Below are 10,424 nucleotides of genomic sequence, written 5' to 3'. Positions count from 1 at the left end.
TATCATGTCACTATTTGATTGCATGTGATGTTTATCATGTTTTTGCATCTTATTTGCTTAGAACGACGGTAGTAAGTAAGATGATCCCTTATAATAATTTCAAGAAAGTGTTCACCCTAACTGTGCACCGTTGCGAAGGTTCGTTGTTTCGAAGCACCACGTGATGATCAGGTGTGATAGATTCTAACGTTCGAATACAACGGGTGTTGACGAGCCTAGCATGTACAGACATGGCCTCGGAACACACGCAATACACTTAGGTTGACTTGACGAGCCTAGCATGTACAGACATGGCCTCGGAACACGGAGGACCGAAAGGTCAAACATGAGTCGTATAACAGATACGATCAACATGGAGATGTTCACCGATCTTGACTAGTCCGTCTCACGTGATGATCGGACACGGCCTAGTTAACTCGGATCATGTTTCACTTAGATGACTAGAGGGATGTCTATCTGAGTGGGAGTTCATTAAATAATTTGATTATATGAACTTAATTATCATGAACTTAGTCTAAAATCTTTACACTATGTCTTGTAGATCAAATGGCCAACGTTGTCCTCAATTTCAACGCGTTCCTAGAGAAAACCAAGCTGAAAGATGATGGCAGCAACTATACGGACTGGGTCCGGAACCTGAGGATCATCCTCATAGTAGCCAAGAAAGATTATGTCTTAGAAGCACCGCTAGGTGAAGCACCAATCCCACAGAACCAAGACGTTACGAACGCTTGGCAGCAGCGTGCTGATGATTAATCCCTCGTTCAGTGCGGCATGCTTTACAGCTTAGAACCGGGTCTCCAAAAGCGTTTTGAGAAACATGGAGCATATGAGATGTTCGAGGAGCTGAAATTGGTTTTCCAAGCTCATGCCCGGGTCGAGAGATATGATGTCTCCGACAAGTTCTTCAGCTGTAAAATGGAGGAGAATAGTTCTGTTAGTGAGCACATACTCAGAATGTCTGGGTTGCATAACCGCTTGTCTCAGCTGGGAGTCAATCTCCCGGATGACGCGGTCATTGACAGAATCCTCCAGTCGCTTCCACCAAGCTACAAGAGCTTTGTGATGAACTTCAATATGCAGGGGATGGAAAAGACCATTCCTGAGGTATATTCAATGCTGAAATCAGCTGAGGTAGAGATCAGAAAAGAACATCAAGTGTTGATGGTGAATAAAACCACTAAGTTCAAGAAGGGCAAGGGTAAGAAGAACTTCAAGAAGGACGGCAAGGGAGTTGCCGCGCCCGGTAAACCAGTTACTGGGAAGAAGTCAAAGAATGGACCCAAGCCCGAGACTGAGTGCTTTTATTGCAAGGGAAGTGGTCACTGGAAGCGGAACTGCCCCAAATACTTAGCGGACAAGAAGAAGGCCGGCAACACCAAAGGTATATGTGATATACATGTAATTGATGTGTACCTTACCAGTACTCGTAGTAGCTCCTGGGTATTTGATACCGGTGCGGTTGCTCATATTTGTAACTCAAAATAGGAACTACGGAATAAACGGAGACTGGCGAAGGACGAGGTGACGATGCGCGTCGGGAATGGTTCCAAGGTCGATGTGATCGCCGTTGGCACGCTACCTCTGCATCTCCCTACGGGATTAGTTTTAAACCTCAATAATTGTTATTTAGTGCCAGCTTTGAGCATGAACATTGTATCTGGATCTCGTTTAATTCGAGATGGCTACTCATTTAAATCCGAGAATAATGGTTGTTCTATTTATTTGAGAGATATGTTTTATGGTCATGCCCCGCTGGTCAATGGTTTATTTTTGATGAAACTCGAACGTGATGTTACACATGTTCATAGTGTGAATACCAAAAGATGTAAAGTTGATAATGATAGTCCCACATACTTGTGGCACTGCCGCCTTGGTCACATTGGTGTCAAGCGCATGAAGAAGCTCCATGCAGATGGACTTTTGGAGTCTCTTAATTACGAATCATTTGACACGTGCGAACCATGCCTCATGGGTAAGATGACCAAGACTCCGTTCTCCGGAACAATGGAGCGAGCAACCAACTTGTTGGAAATCATACATACCAATGTGTGCGGTCCAATGAGTGTTGAGGCTCGCGGAGGATATCGTTATGTTCTCACTCTCACTGATGATTTAAGTAGATATGGGTATGTCTACCTAATGAAACACAAATCTGAAACCTTTGAAAAGTTCAAGGAATTTCAGAGTGAAGTTGAGAATCAACGTGACAGGAAAATAAAATTCTTACGATCAGATCGTGGTGGAGAATATTTAAGTCACGAATTTGGTACACACTTAAGGAAATGTGGAATAGTTTCACAACTCACGCCGCCTGGAACACCTCAGAGAAACGGTGTGTCCGAACGTCGTAATCACACTCTATTGGATATGGTGCGATCTATGATGTCTCTTACTGATTTACCGCTCTCATTTTGGGGCTATGCTTTAGAGACTGCCGCATTCACTTTAAATAGGGCTCCGTCGAAATCCGTCGAGACGACACTGTATGAATTATGGTTTGGGAAGAAACCTAAGCTGTCGTTTCTAAAAGTTTGGGGATGCGATGCTTATGTCAAGAAACTTCAACCTGAAAAGCTCGAACCCAAGTCGGAGAAATGCGTCTTCATAGGATACCCTAAGGAAACTATTGGGTATACCTTCTACCTCAGATCCGAAGGCAAGATCTTCATTGCCAAGAACGGGTCCTTTCTGGAGAAGGAGTTTCTCTCGAAAGAATTGAGTGGGAGGAAAGTGGAACTTGATGAGGTGATAGTCACCCCTTCTGAACCGGAAAGTAGCGCAGCGCGGGAAAATGTTCCTGTGGTGCCTACACCGACTGGGGAGGAAGTTAATGATGATGATCATGAAGCTTCGGATCAAGTTACTGAACTTCGTAGGTCCACAAGGACACGTTCCGCACCAGAGTGGTACGGCAACCCTGTCCTGGAAATCATGTTGTTAGACAACGGTGAACCTTCGAACTATGAAGAAGCGATGGCGGGCCCGGATTCCGACAAATGGCTGGAAGCCATGAAATCCGAGATAGGATCCATGTATGAAAACGAAGTATGGACTTTGACTGACTTGCCCGATGATCGGCGAGCCATAGAAAACAAATGGATCTTTAAGAAGAAGACGGACGCGGATGGTAATGTGACCATCTACAAAGCTCGACTTGTCGCTAAGGGTTATCGACAAGTTCAAGGGGTTGACTACGATGAGACTTTCTCACCCGTAGCGAAGCTGAAGTCCGTCTGAATCATGTTAGCAATTGCCGCATACTATGATTATGAGATATGGCAGATGGACGTCAAAACGGCATTCCTTAACGGCTTCCTTAAGGAAGAGTTGTATATGATGCAGCCGGAAGGTTTTGTCGATCCTAAGAATACTAACAAAGTATGCAAGCTCCAGCGCTCAATCTATGGGCTGGTGCAAGCATCTCGGAGTTGGAACATTCGCTTTGATGAGATGATCAAAGCGTTTGGGTTTACACAGACTTATGGAGAAGCCTGTGTTTACAAGAAAGTGAGTGGGAGCTCTGTAGCATTTCTCATATTATATGTGGATGACATACTATTGATGGGAAATGATATAGAATTCTTGGAAAGTATAAAGGCCTATTTGAATAAGTGTTTTTCAATGAAGGACCTTGGAGAAGCTGCTTATATATTAGGCATCAAGATCTATAGAGATAGATCGAGACGCCTCATTGGTCTTTCACAGAGTACATACCTTGACAAGATATTGAAGAAGTTCAATATGGATCAGTCCAAGAAGGGGTTCTTGCCTGTATTGCAAGGTGTGCAATTGAGCACGGCTCAATGCCCGACCACGGCAGAAGATAGAGAAAAGATGAGTGTCATCCCCTATGCCTCGGCCATAGGGTCTATTATGTATGCCATGCTGTGTACCAGACCTGATGTAAACCTTGCCGTAAGTTTGGTAGGAAGGTACCAAAGTAATCCCGGCATGGAACACTAGACAGCGGTCAAGAATATCCTGAAGTACCTGAAGAGGACTAAGGATATGTTTCTCGTTTATGGAGGTGACGAAGAGCTCGTCGTAAAGGGTTACGTCGACGCTAGCTTCGACACAGATCTGGATGACTCGAAGTCACAAACCGGATACGTGTATATTTTGAATGGAGGAGCAGTAAGCTGGTGCAGTTGCAAGCAAAGCGTCGTGGCTGGATCTACATGTGAAGCGGAGTACATGGCAGCCTCGGAGGCAGCACAGGAAGCAGTCTGGATGAAGGAGTTCATTACCGACCTAGGGTGATTCCCAATGCGTCGGGCCCGATGACTCTCTTCTGTGACAACACTGGAGCTATTGCCCTTGCGAAGGAGCCCAGGTTTCACAGGAAGACCAGGCATATCAAGCGTCGCTTCAACTCCATTCGTGAAAGTGTTCAAAATGGAGACATAGATATTTGTAAAGTACATACGGACCTGAATGTAGCAGATCCGTTGACTAAACCTCTCCCTAGAGCAAAACATGATCAACACCAGGACGCAATGGGTGTTCGATTCATCACAATGTAACTAGATTATTGACTCTAGTGCAAGTGGGAGACTGTTGGAAATATGCCCTAGAGGCAATAATAAATGGTTATTATTATATTTCTTTGTTCATGATAATCGTCTATTGTTCATGCTATAATTGTATTGTCCGGAAATCGTAATACATGTGTGAATGTATAGACCACAACGTGTCCCTAGTAAGCCTCTAGTTGACTAGCTCGTTGATCAACAGATAGTCATGGTTTCCTGACTATGGACATTGGATGTCATTGATAACGGGATCACATCATTAGGAGAATGATGTGATGGACAAGACCCAATCCTAAGCATAGCATAAAAGATCGTGTAGTTTCGTTTGCTAGAGCTTTTCCAATGTCAAGTATCTTTTCCTTAGACCATGAGATCGTGCAACTCCCGGATACCGTAGGAGTGCTTTGGGTGTGCCAAACGTCACAACGTAACTGGGTGACTATAAAGGTGCACTACGGGTATCTCCGAAAGTGTTTGTTGGGTTGGCACGGATCGAAACTGGGATTTGTCACTCCGTGTGACGGAGAGGTATCTCTGGGCCCACTCGGTAATGCATCATCATAATGAGCTCAATGTGACTAAGGCGTTAGTCACGGGATCATGCATTGCGGTACGAGTAAAGAGACTTGCCGGTAACGAGATTGAACAAGGTATTGGGATACCGACGATCGAATCTCGGGCAAGTAACATACCGATTGACAAAGGGAATTGCATACGGGATTGATTGAATCCTCGACACCGTGGTTCATCCGATGAGATCATCGTGGAACATGTGGGAGCCAACATGGGTATCCAGATCCCGCTGTTGGTTATTGACCGGAGAGGCGTCCCGGTCATGTCTGCATGTCTCCCGAACCCGTAGGGTCTACACACTTAAGGTTCGGTGACGCTAGGGTTGTAGAGATATGTGTATGCGGAAACCCGAAAGTTGTTCGGAGTCCCGGATGAGATCCCGGACGTCACGAGAGGTTCCGGAATGGTCCGGAGGTGAAGAATTATATATAGGAAGTCAAGTTTCGGCCACCGGGAAAGTTTCGGGGGTTACCGGTATTGTACCGGGACCACCGGAAGGGTCCCGGGGGTCCACCGGGTGGGGCCACCTATCCCGGAGGGCCCCGTGGGCTGAAGTGGGAAGGGAACCAGCCCCTAGTGGGCTGGGCGCCCCCCCCATGGGCCTCCCCCCATGCGCCTAGGGTTGCAAACCCTAGGGTGGGGGGGCTTCCCACTTGCCTTGGGGGGCAAGGCACCCCCCTTGGCCGCCCCCCCCCCCCCCTCCCAGGGGGCCTATATAAAGGGGGGAGGGAGGGCAGCAACATCACAGCCTTGGGCGCCTCCCTCCTCCCCTGTTACACCTCTCCCTCTCACAGAAGCTCGGCGAAGCCCTGCCGAGACCCGCTACATCCACCACCACGCCGTCGTGCTGCTGGATCTCCATCAACCTCTTCTTCCCCCTTGCTGGATCAAGAAGGAGGAGACGTCGCTGCACCGTACGTGTGTTGAACGCGGAGGTGCCGTCCGTTCGGCACTCGGTCATCGGTGATTTGGATCACGGCGAGTACGACTCCGTCATCTACGTTCATTGGAACGCTTCCGCTCGCGATCTACAAGGGTATGTAGATGCACTCCTTTCCCCTCGTTGCTAGTATACTCCATAGATGCATCTTGGTGAGCGTAGGAAAATTTTAAAATTATGCTACGATTCCCAACACCGAGACCCACAGGTGCAGCATCAACTGCAGCAGGATCTGGTGGAGCACCTATGAAGGCTCAAGGGCGACGCCGGGCGCGACGTGTGGTGAATATGAGTTTTTATTTGTTGAACTATATAATGTGTATTGAACTATTTGTTGTTGCACTATTTTGTTGAACTATTTGATTTTCTGCGATGAACTATGTGATAAAAAAATATTCATGTTAAGAATTCAATGCCGAACCACGACGAACCACACCGAATATGGGCCGATTCTCGCCCATATGGGGCCTTTATTCGCCGAAAGTGGGCCGAAAACTGGGCCAATATCGACGCCTGGGGGCGACGGCTAGACGCCCAACCGCCCCCAGCGCCGATTGTACCGCCGGCTCGCCTTCAGGCAGCGATTTTTATGCCTCCTGGGAGGCAACAGCCGGAGATGCTCTTAGACGGACAAATTACACGTTCTACAGTAACAAGGTGGCGCAGTGCCATATAAATGGTTGCGTCTCAAAAATAAGTACCCAAAGCCTCGGTGGTAGCAGGTGCAGCTTAACTTGCTGGAAATTGCAGGTTGAGAGATTTGGTTGAAGCCTTGAAGGATGGCCATCATACAGATGTGACAGGTAATACGATGAGAACAACTTAGAGAGGAAGACAGTACTCCTTTTGGTCACAGCCAACTAACATCTCTTCAAAATTTTGATTCAAATTCCAAACTCTAGATCCCAGGTTATTTTTGTTTACTGGAAGTAAGATCAAGACTACCCTTGATTGACACAAACACCAAATGGGGCAGCAAACATAAGTAGCTGAGAAAACAAACAATCTAAATGAATATTGTGCACAAACAACGAAATACATACCTACTCCCTCTGCACTTTAGTGATCTAAATGCTTTTATATTTCTTTATAGAGTGAGTACATGAGAAGCAATTACCTGGTTCCAAACAAATTGAGGTGCTTGGCGAAGTCGGCAGGAAGAAAGCTAGTGTAACACTGGGGTTTTTCTTTGGCAAAGTACAAAGCTTCCTCACCACAGAGGTCCCCCACCTGTTCTACACCGTTGATGTATGCAGACGACGACTTCACCTTGCCATTGCTAATGTCAACGGCAACAATCCACACCTTATTATACATGTACGACGCCTGGTCATGCCCGATCATGAAGTAAACGACACTGGGCTCATACATGCTGATGAGAGGGAATTCCAACGGGGTACGAGGAAGATGCGTGAATCCATCAAACCCGATCTCGCTGGATCTAAGAAATGCATCCTGCTCCCACTTCATCATGCCGTTGCTTTCTGTTATTTTGAGTGACCATGAGGTGATGGTGAAAGCATCGGTGGCAGGTCCAGTGGTTTCAGAAAGCTCGTCCTTGTCACGGACAAGTTTGACAAATTTCATGACCTCGCCCTCTGTGACGCCCACGGCGTGGTACGCCTCGGCCCATGCTCGGCCCATGACTTCGCGATGCAATTGGGGCAATTGAGCTGGGAGTTCCAGGTGTAGGAGCTTGGGGCTCTCGTCAAACACATCGCAGAACAGGATGCCAAGGGAGTAATCGACCCAGCACAGATAACTCCTGAAGGGGACGACCGCGTGAGCATCAAAGCACCTAAAGAACTCCCCCAGATCAAATTCCTTGGCGGCGTCGCAGGGTACGATGGGCGGATGCTTGACCTCCCAACTGCTGGAGGTGGACGGGCAGAGTACGTGGAGCTTGGGCGGCGCCATGGACCCGGTGATCTCGAGCTCTGCGACGGCGACCTCGTCCCCTCCGCGGCACAGGACGCCTAGGTCCAGGCCCCGCAGCCTGCGCAAAAGCTGATTCGTGGTGGCGTCGTCACTGGCCCGGGCCTTGATTCGGTCCTGGAGCTGGGCGATGGTCCCGTCAAGAGGGGGGAGCCGCTCCAGAGACGGCGGAGAGCCACCGCCGGCGGCGCGGTAGAGGAAGTGGTCGATCATCGGGATGATGGCGTCGTAGCCTGGCACCTGGATAGGGTAGCTCATCTGGAGGAGAAGCGCGGCGCGGTGGGCGGCGACGATGTCGAAGCTATGGGACTGCCACAGGCCGTCCTCCATCTGCAGATAAAGGCGGGACACCCCCGGCGGGTCGACGAGTTTGAAGCAGATCCGGAACTTTTGGTCCATGGAGTTGGTGCCGGGGGCCAGGGTTGAGGCGGCGTCCTTGGGGAAGGCGAAGTTCTCGCTCCAGAACACGAAGCGATCCAGCATCGACCAACCAGGCAAGGTGGCGCTGGTGGATGCCATGGCGGCTGGGAGGGTAAAGCCCATTGCGGCGGCGTTCGGCAGTAACCACCTCGCGGGATAAGAAGACAGAAAGCACCCACGAGGGGCGCTGCTTTTATATAGACCGCGCGAGATGGGCCTGGCCCATCGAGATGCCGCAAGTCTGTTTTTGTTTTTCTCATTTCGTTTTTTTCGGCCAGTTCAATTTTAATTTGAAAAAAAAACACGACTACAAGAAAAGGTTATGGTTTTAGAAAAAAAAATGTGAATAAAAAAACTAAAATAATGTGGGCGTACTAAAAATCCGTAAATTCAAAAAGGTTCATGAAATACAAAAATTCTTGCCAAATTCAAAAAATATGTGAATTAGAAAAGTGTTCATGAATTCAAAAAATAATGAAATTCCAAAATGTCCACGACTTAAAAAAAACGATTATAATCATGAATAATTTTGAAAATTCCAAAGATTTTTAAAATTGTGAACTTCTCTCAAATTCAAGAATTTTTTGAAGAAAAAAAACACGAATAATTTTTAAAAACATGAAGAATTTTTGAAAGTTTGAACATTTCTTGAAAAATAAATAAATAATGTAGAAGAGAAAATAGAAAAACGGTTGTGCTAAATCTCAGTCGACTGAGATTTAGTGAAGTCTCAGTCGACCGAGGTTAGCCAATCCAATTTGATTAATCTGCGCGTTATTGTCTATGTTTACTCGCCTGTTTCTACCGTAGCAGACGGTGGCCCATCAGTTGTGCCGTTGTGGTCATTGTCCACCCATCTTGGGCCTTTTCTATGTGGGCTGTAGGTTGTGGCGTGATGTTTCCTTATATTTATTTTCCTTTTTTTTGTTTTCCTCATAGTTTGTCCGCATAATTTTTTGGATCCTCCTACGTAGATGTTTACTCTCCACTATAAGAACATGAATAGTTACTAAAACATAAGGTTTTTCCTTATGAATTAATATAAGGAGGAAAAAAACATAGCGATTGGTAGTTCATAGGGGCATCTCTGATATTTTTTAGGTGGCATTTTCTTTGTTCTTTTTAATTTTTCATATTTAAACAGCGCATAACTTGTTGTGCAACTAACCATATTCGAATGTCATCTTGTATTTTTTATTCTTTTTTTAATAATTTATGAAAATACAACTAATCTATGATACATGTTTTTCTTGTATCTTATTTGTTTGTTTGTCGCAACTCTACTTTTTTATATACTGTTTGCTTATATATTTAGTATAGATTATTTTTAAAATTTAAATAAGACTAACGATATTGTGTGCGCACGGCATGCCGCTTGGAGATGGCTCTTGATGGCATTTAGTATTTCTTTTTGATTTTTTGTCTTCTCAAGACGATTTCCAAATTTCCATCTTCCAGTTGCATGTCCACCCACTGACTGCAACCGCATGTCCTCAACGCGACTGCAACTCGGTTGTCTTTTGTCGGGGACGGGCATTTGCATGTCTGCCACTAGGCATGCAACTACAAGTGTCGCTCTCGACTTGCAACTGCATTTCTTGAATGAGATTGCAACTCTGTTATGTTTTGTCGAGAGTGGGGGTAATTGCATATCCGTCGCTAGACCCGCAACTGCAGGTGTCGCCCATGAATGCAACTGCATCCCTTCAACGAGGCTGCAACTCGGTGATGTTTTGTCAGGGACGGGGAGTTGCATGTTCGCTACTAGACATGCAACTGCAAGTGTCACCCTCGATTTGCAACTACATGTCTTGAATGCAATTGCAATTCTGTTATGTTTTGTCAGGGGAGTGGGCGTGTCTGACACTTGGCACGCAACTGCAAGTTTTGCCCTCTAACTGCAACTCCATGCCTTCAACGCGACTACAATTTAGTCATGCTTTTTGTCCGGGGGTTAGGCCTGGGCATTCGGTATAAACCAAAAATTCGGTTTTTACCGTTTGGTATTTTATTAAATTCGG

This window comes from Aegilops tauschii, chromosome 1 (assembly GCF_002575655.3).
Source record: "Aegilops tauschii subsp. strangulata cultivar AL8/78 chromosome 1, Aet v6.0, whole genome shotgun sequence".
Lineage (NCBI taxonomy): Eukaryota > Viridiplantae > Streptophyta > Magnoliopsida > Poales > Poaceae > Aegilops > Aegilops tauschii.
The sequence above is the reverse complement of the archived record's forward strand: the minus strand, read 5'-3'. Positions refer to the sequence as shown.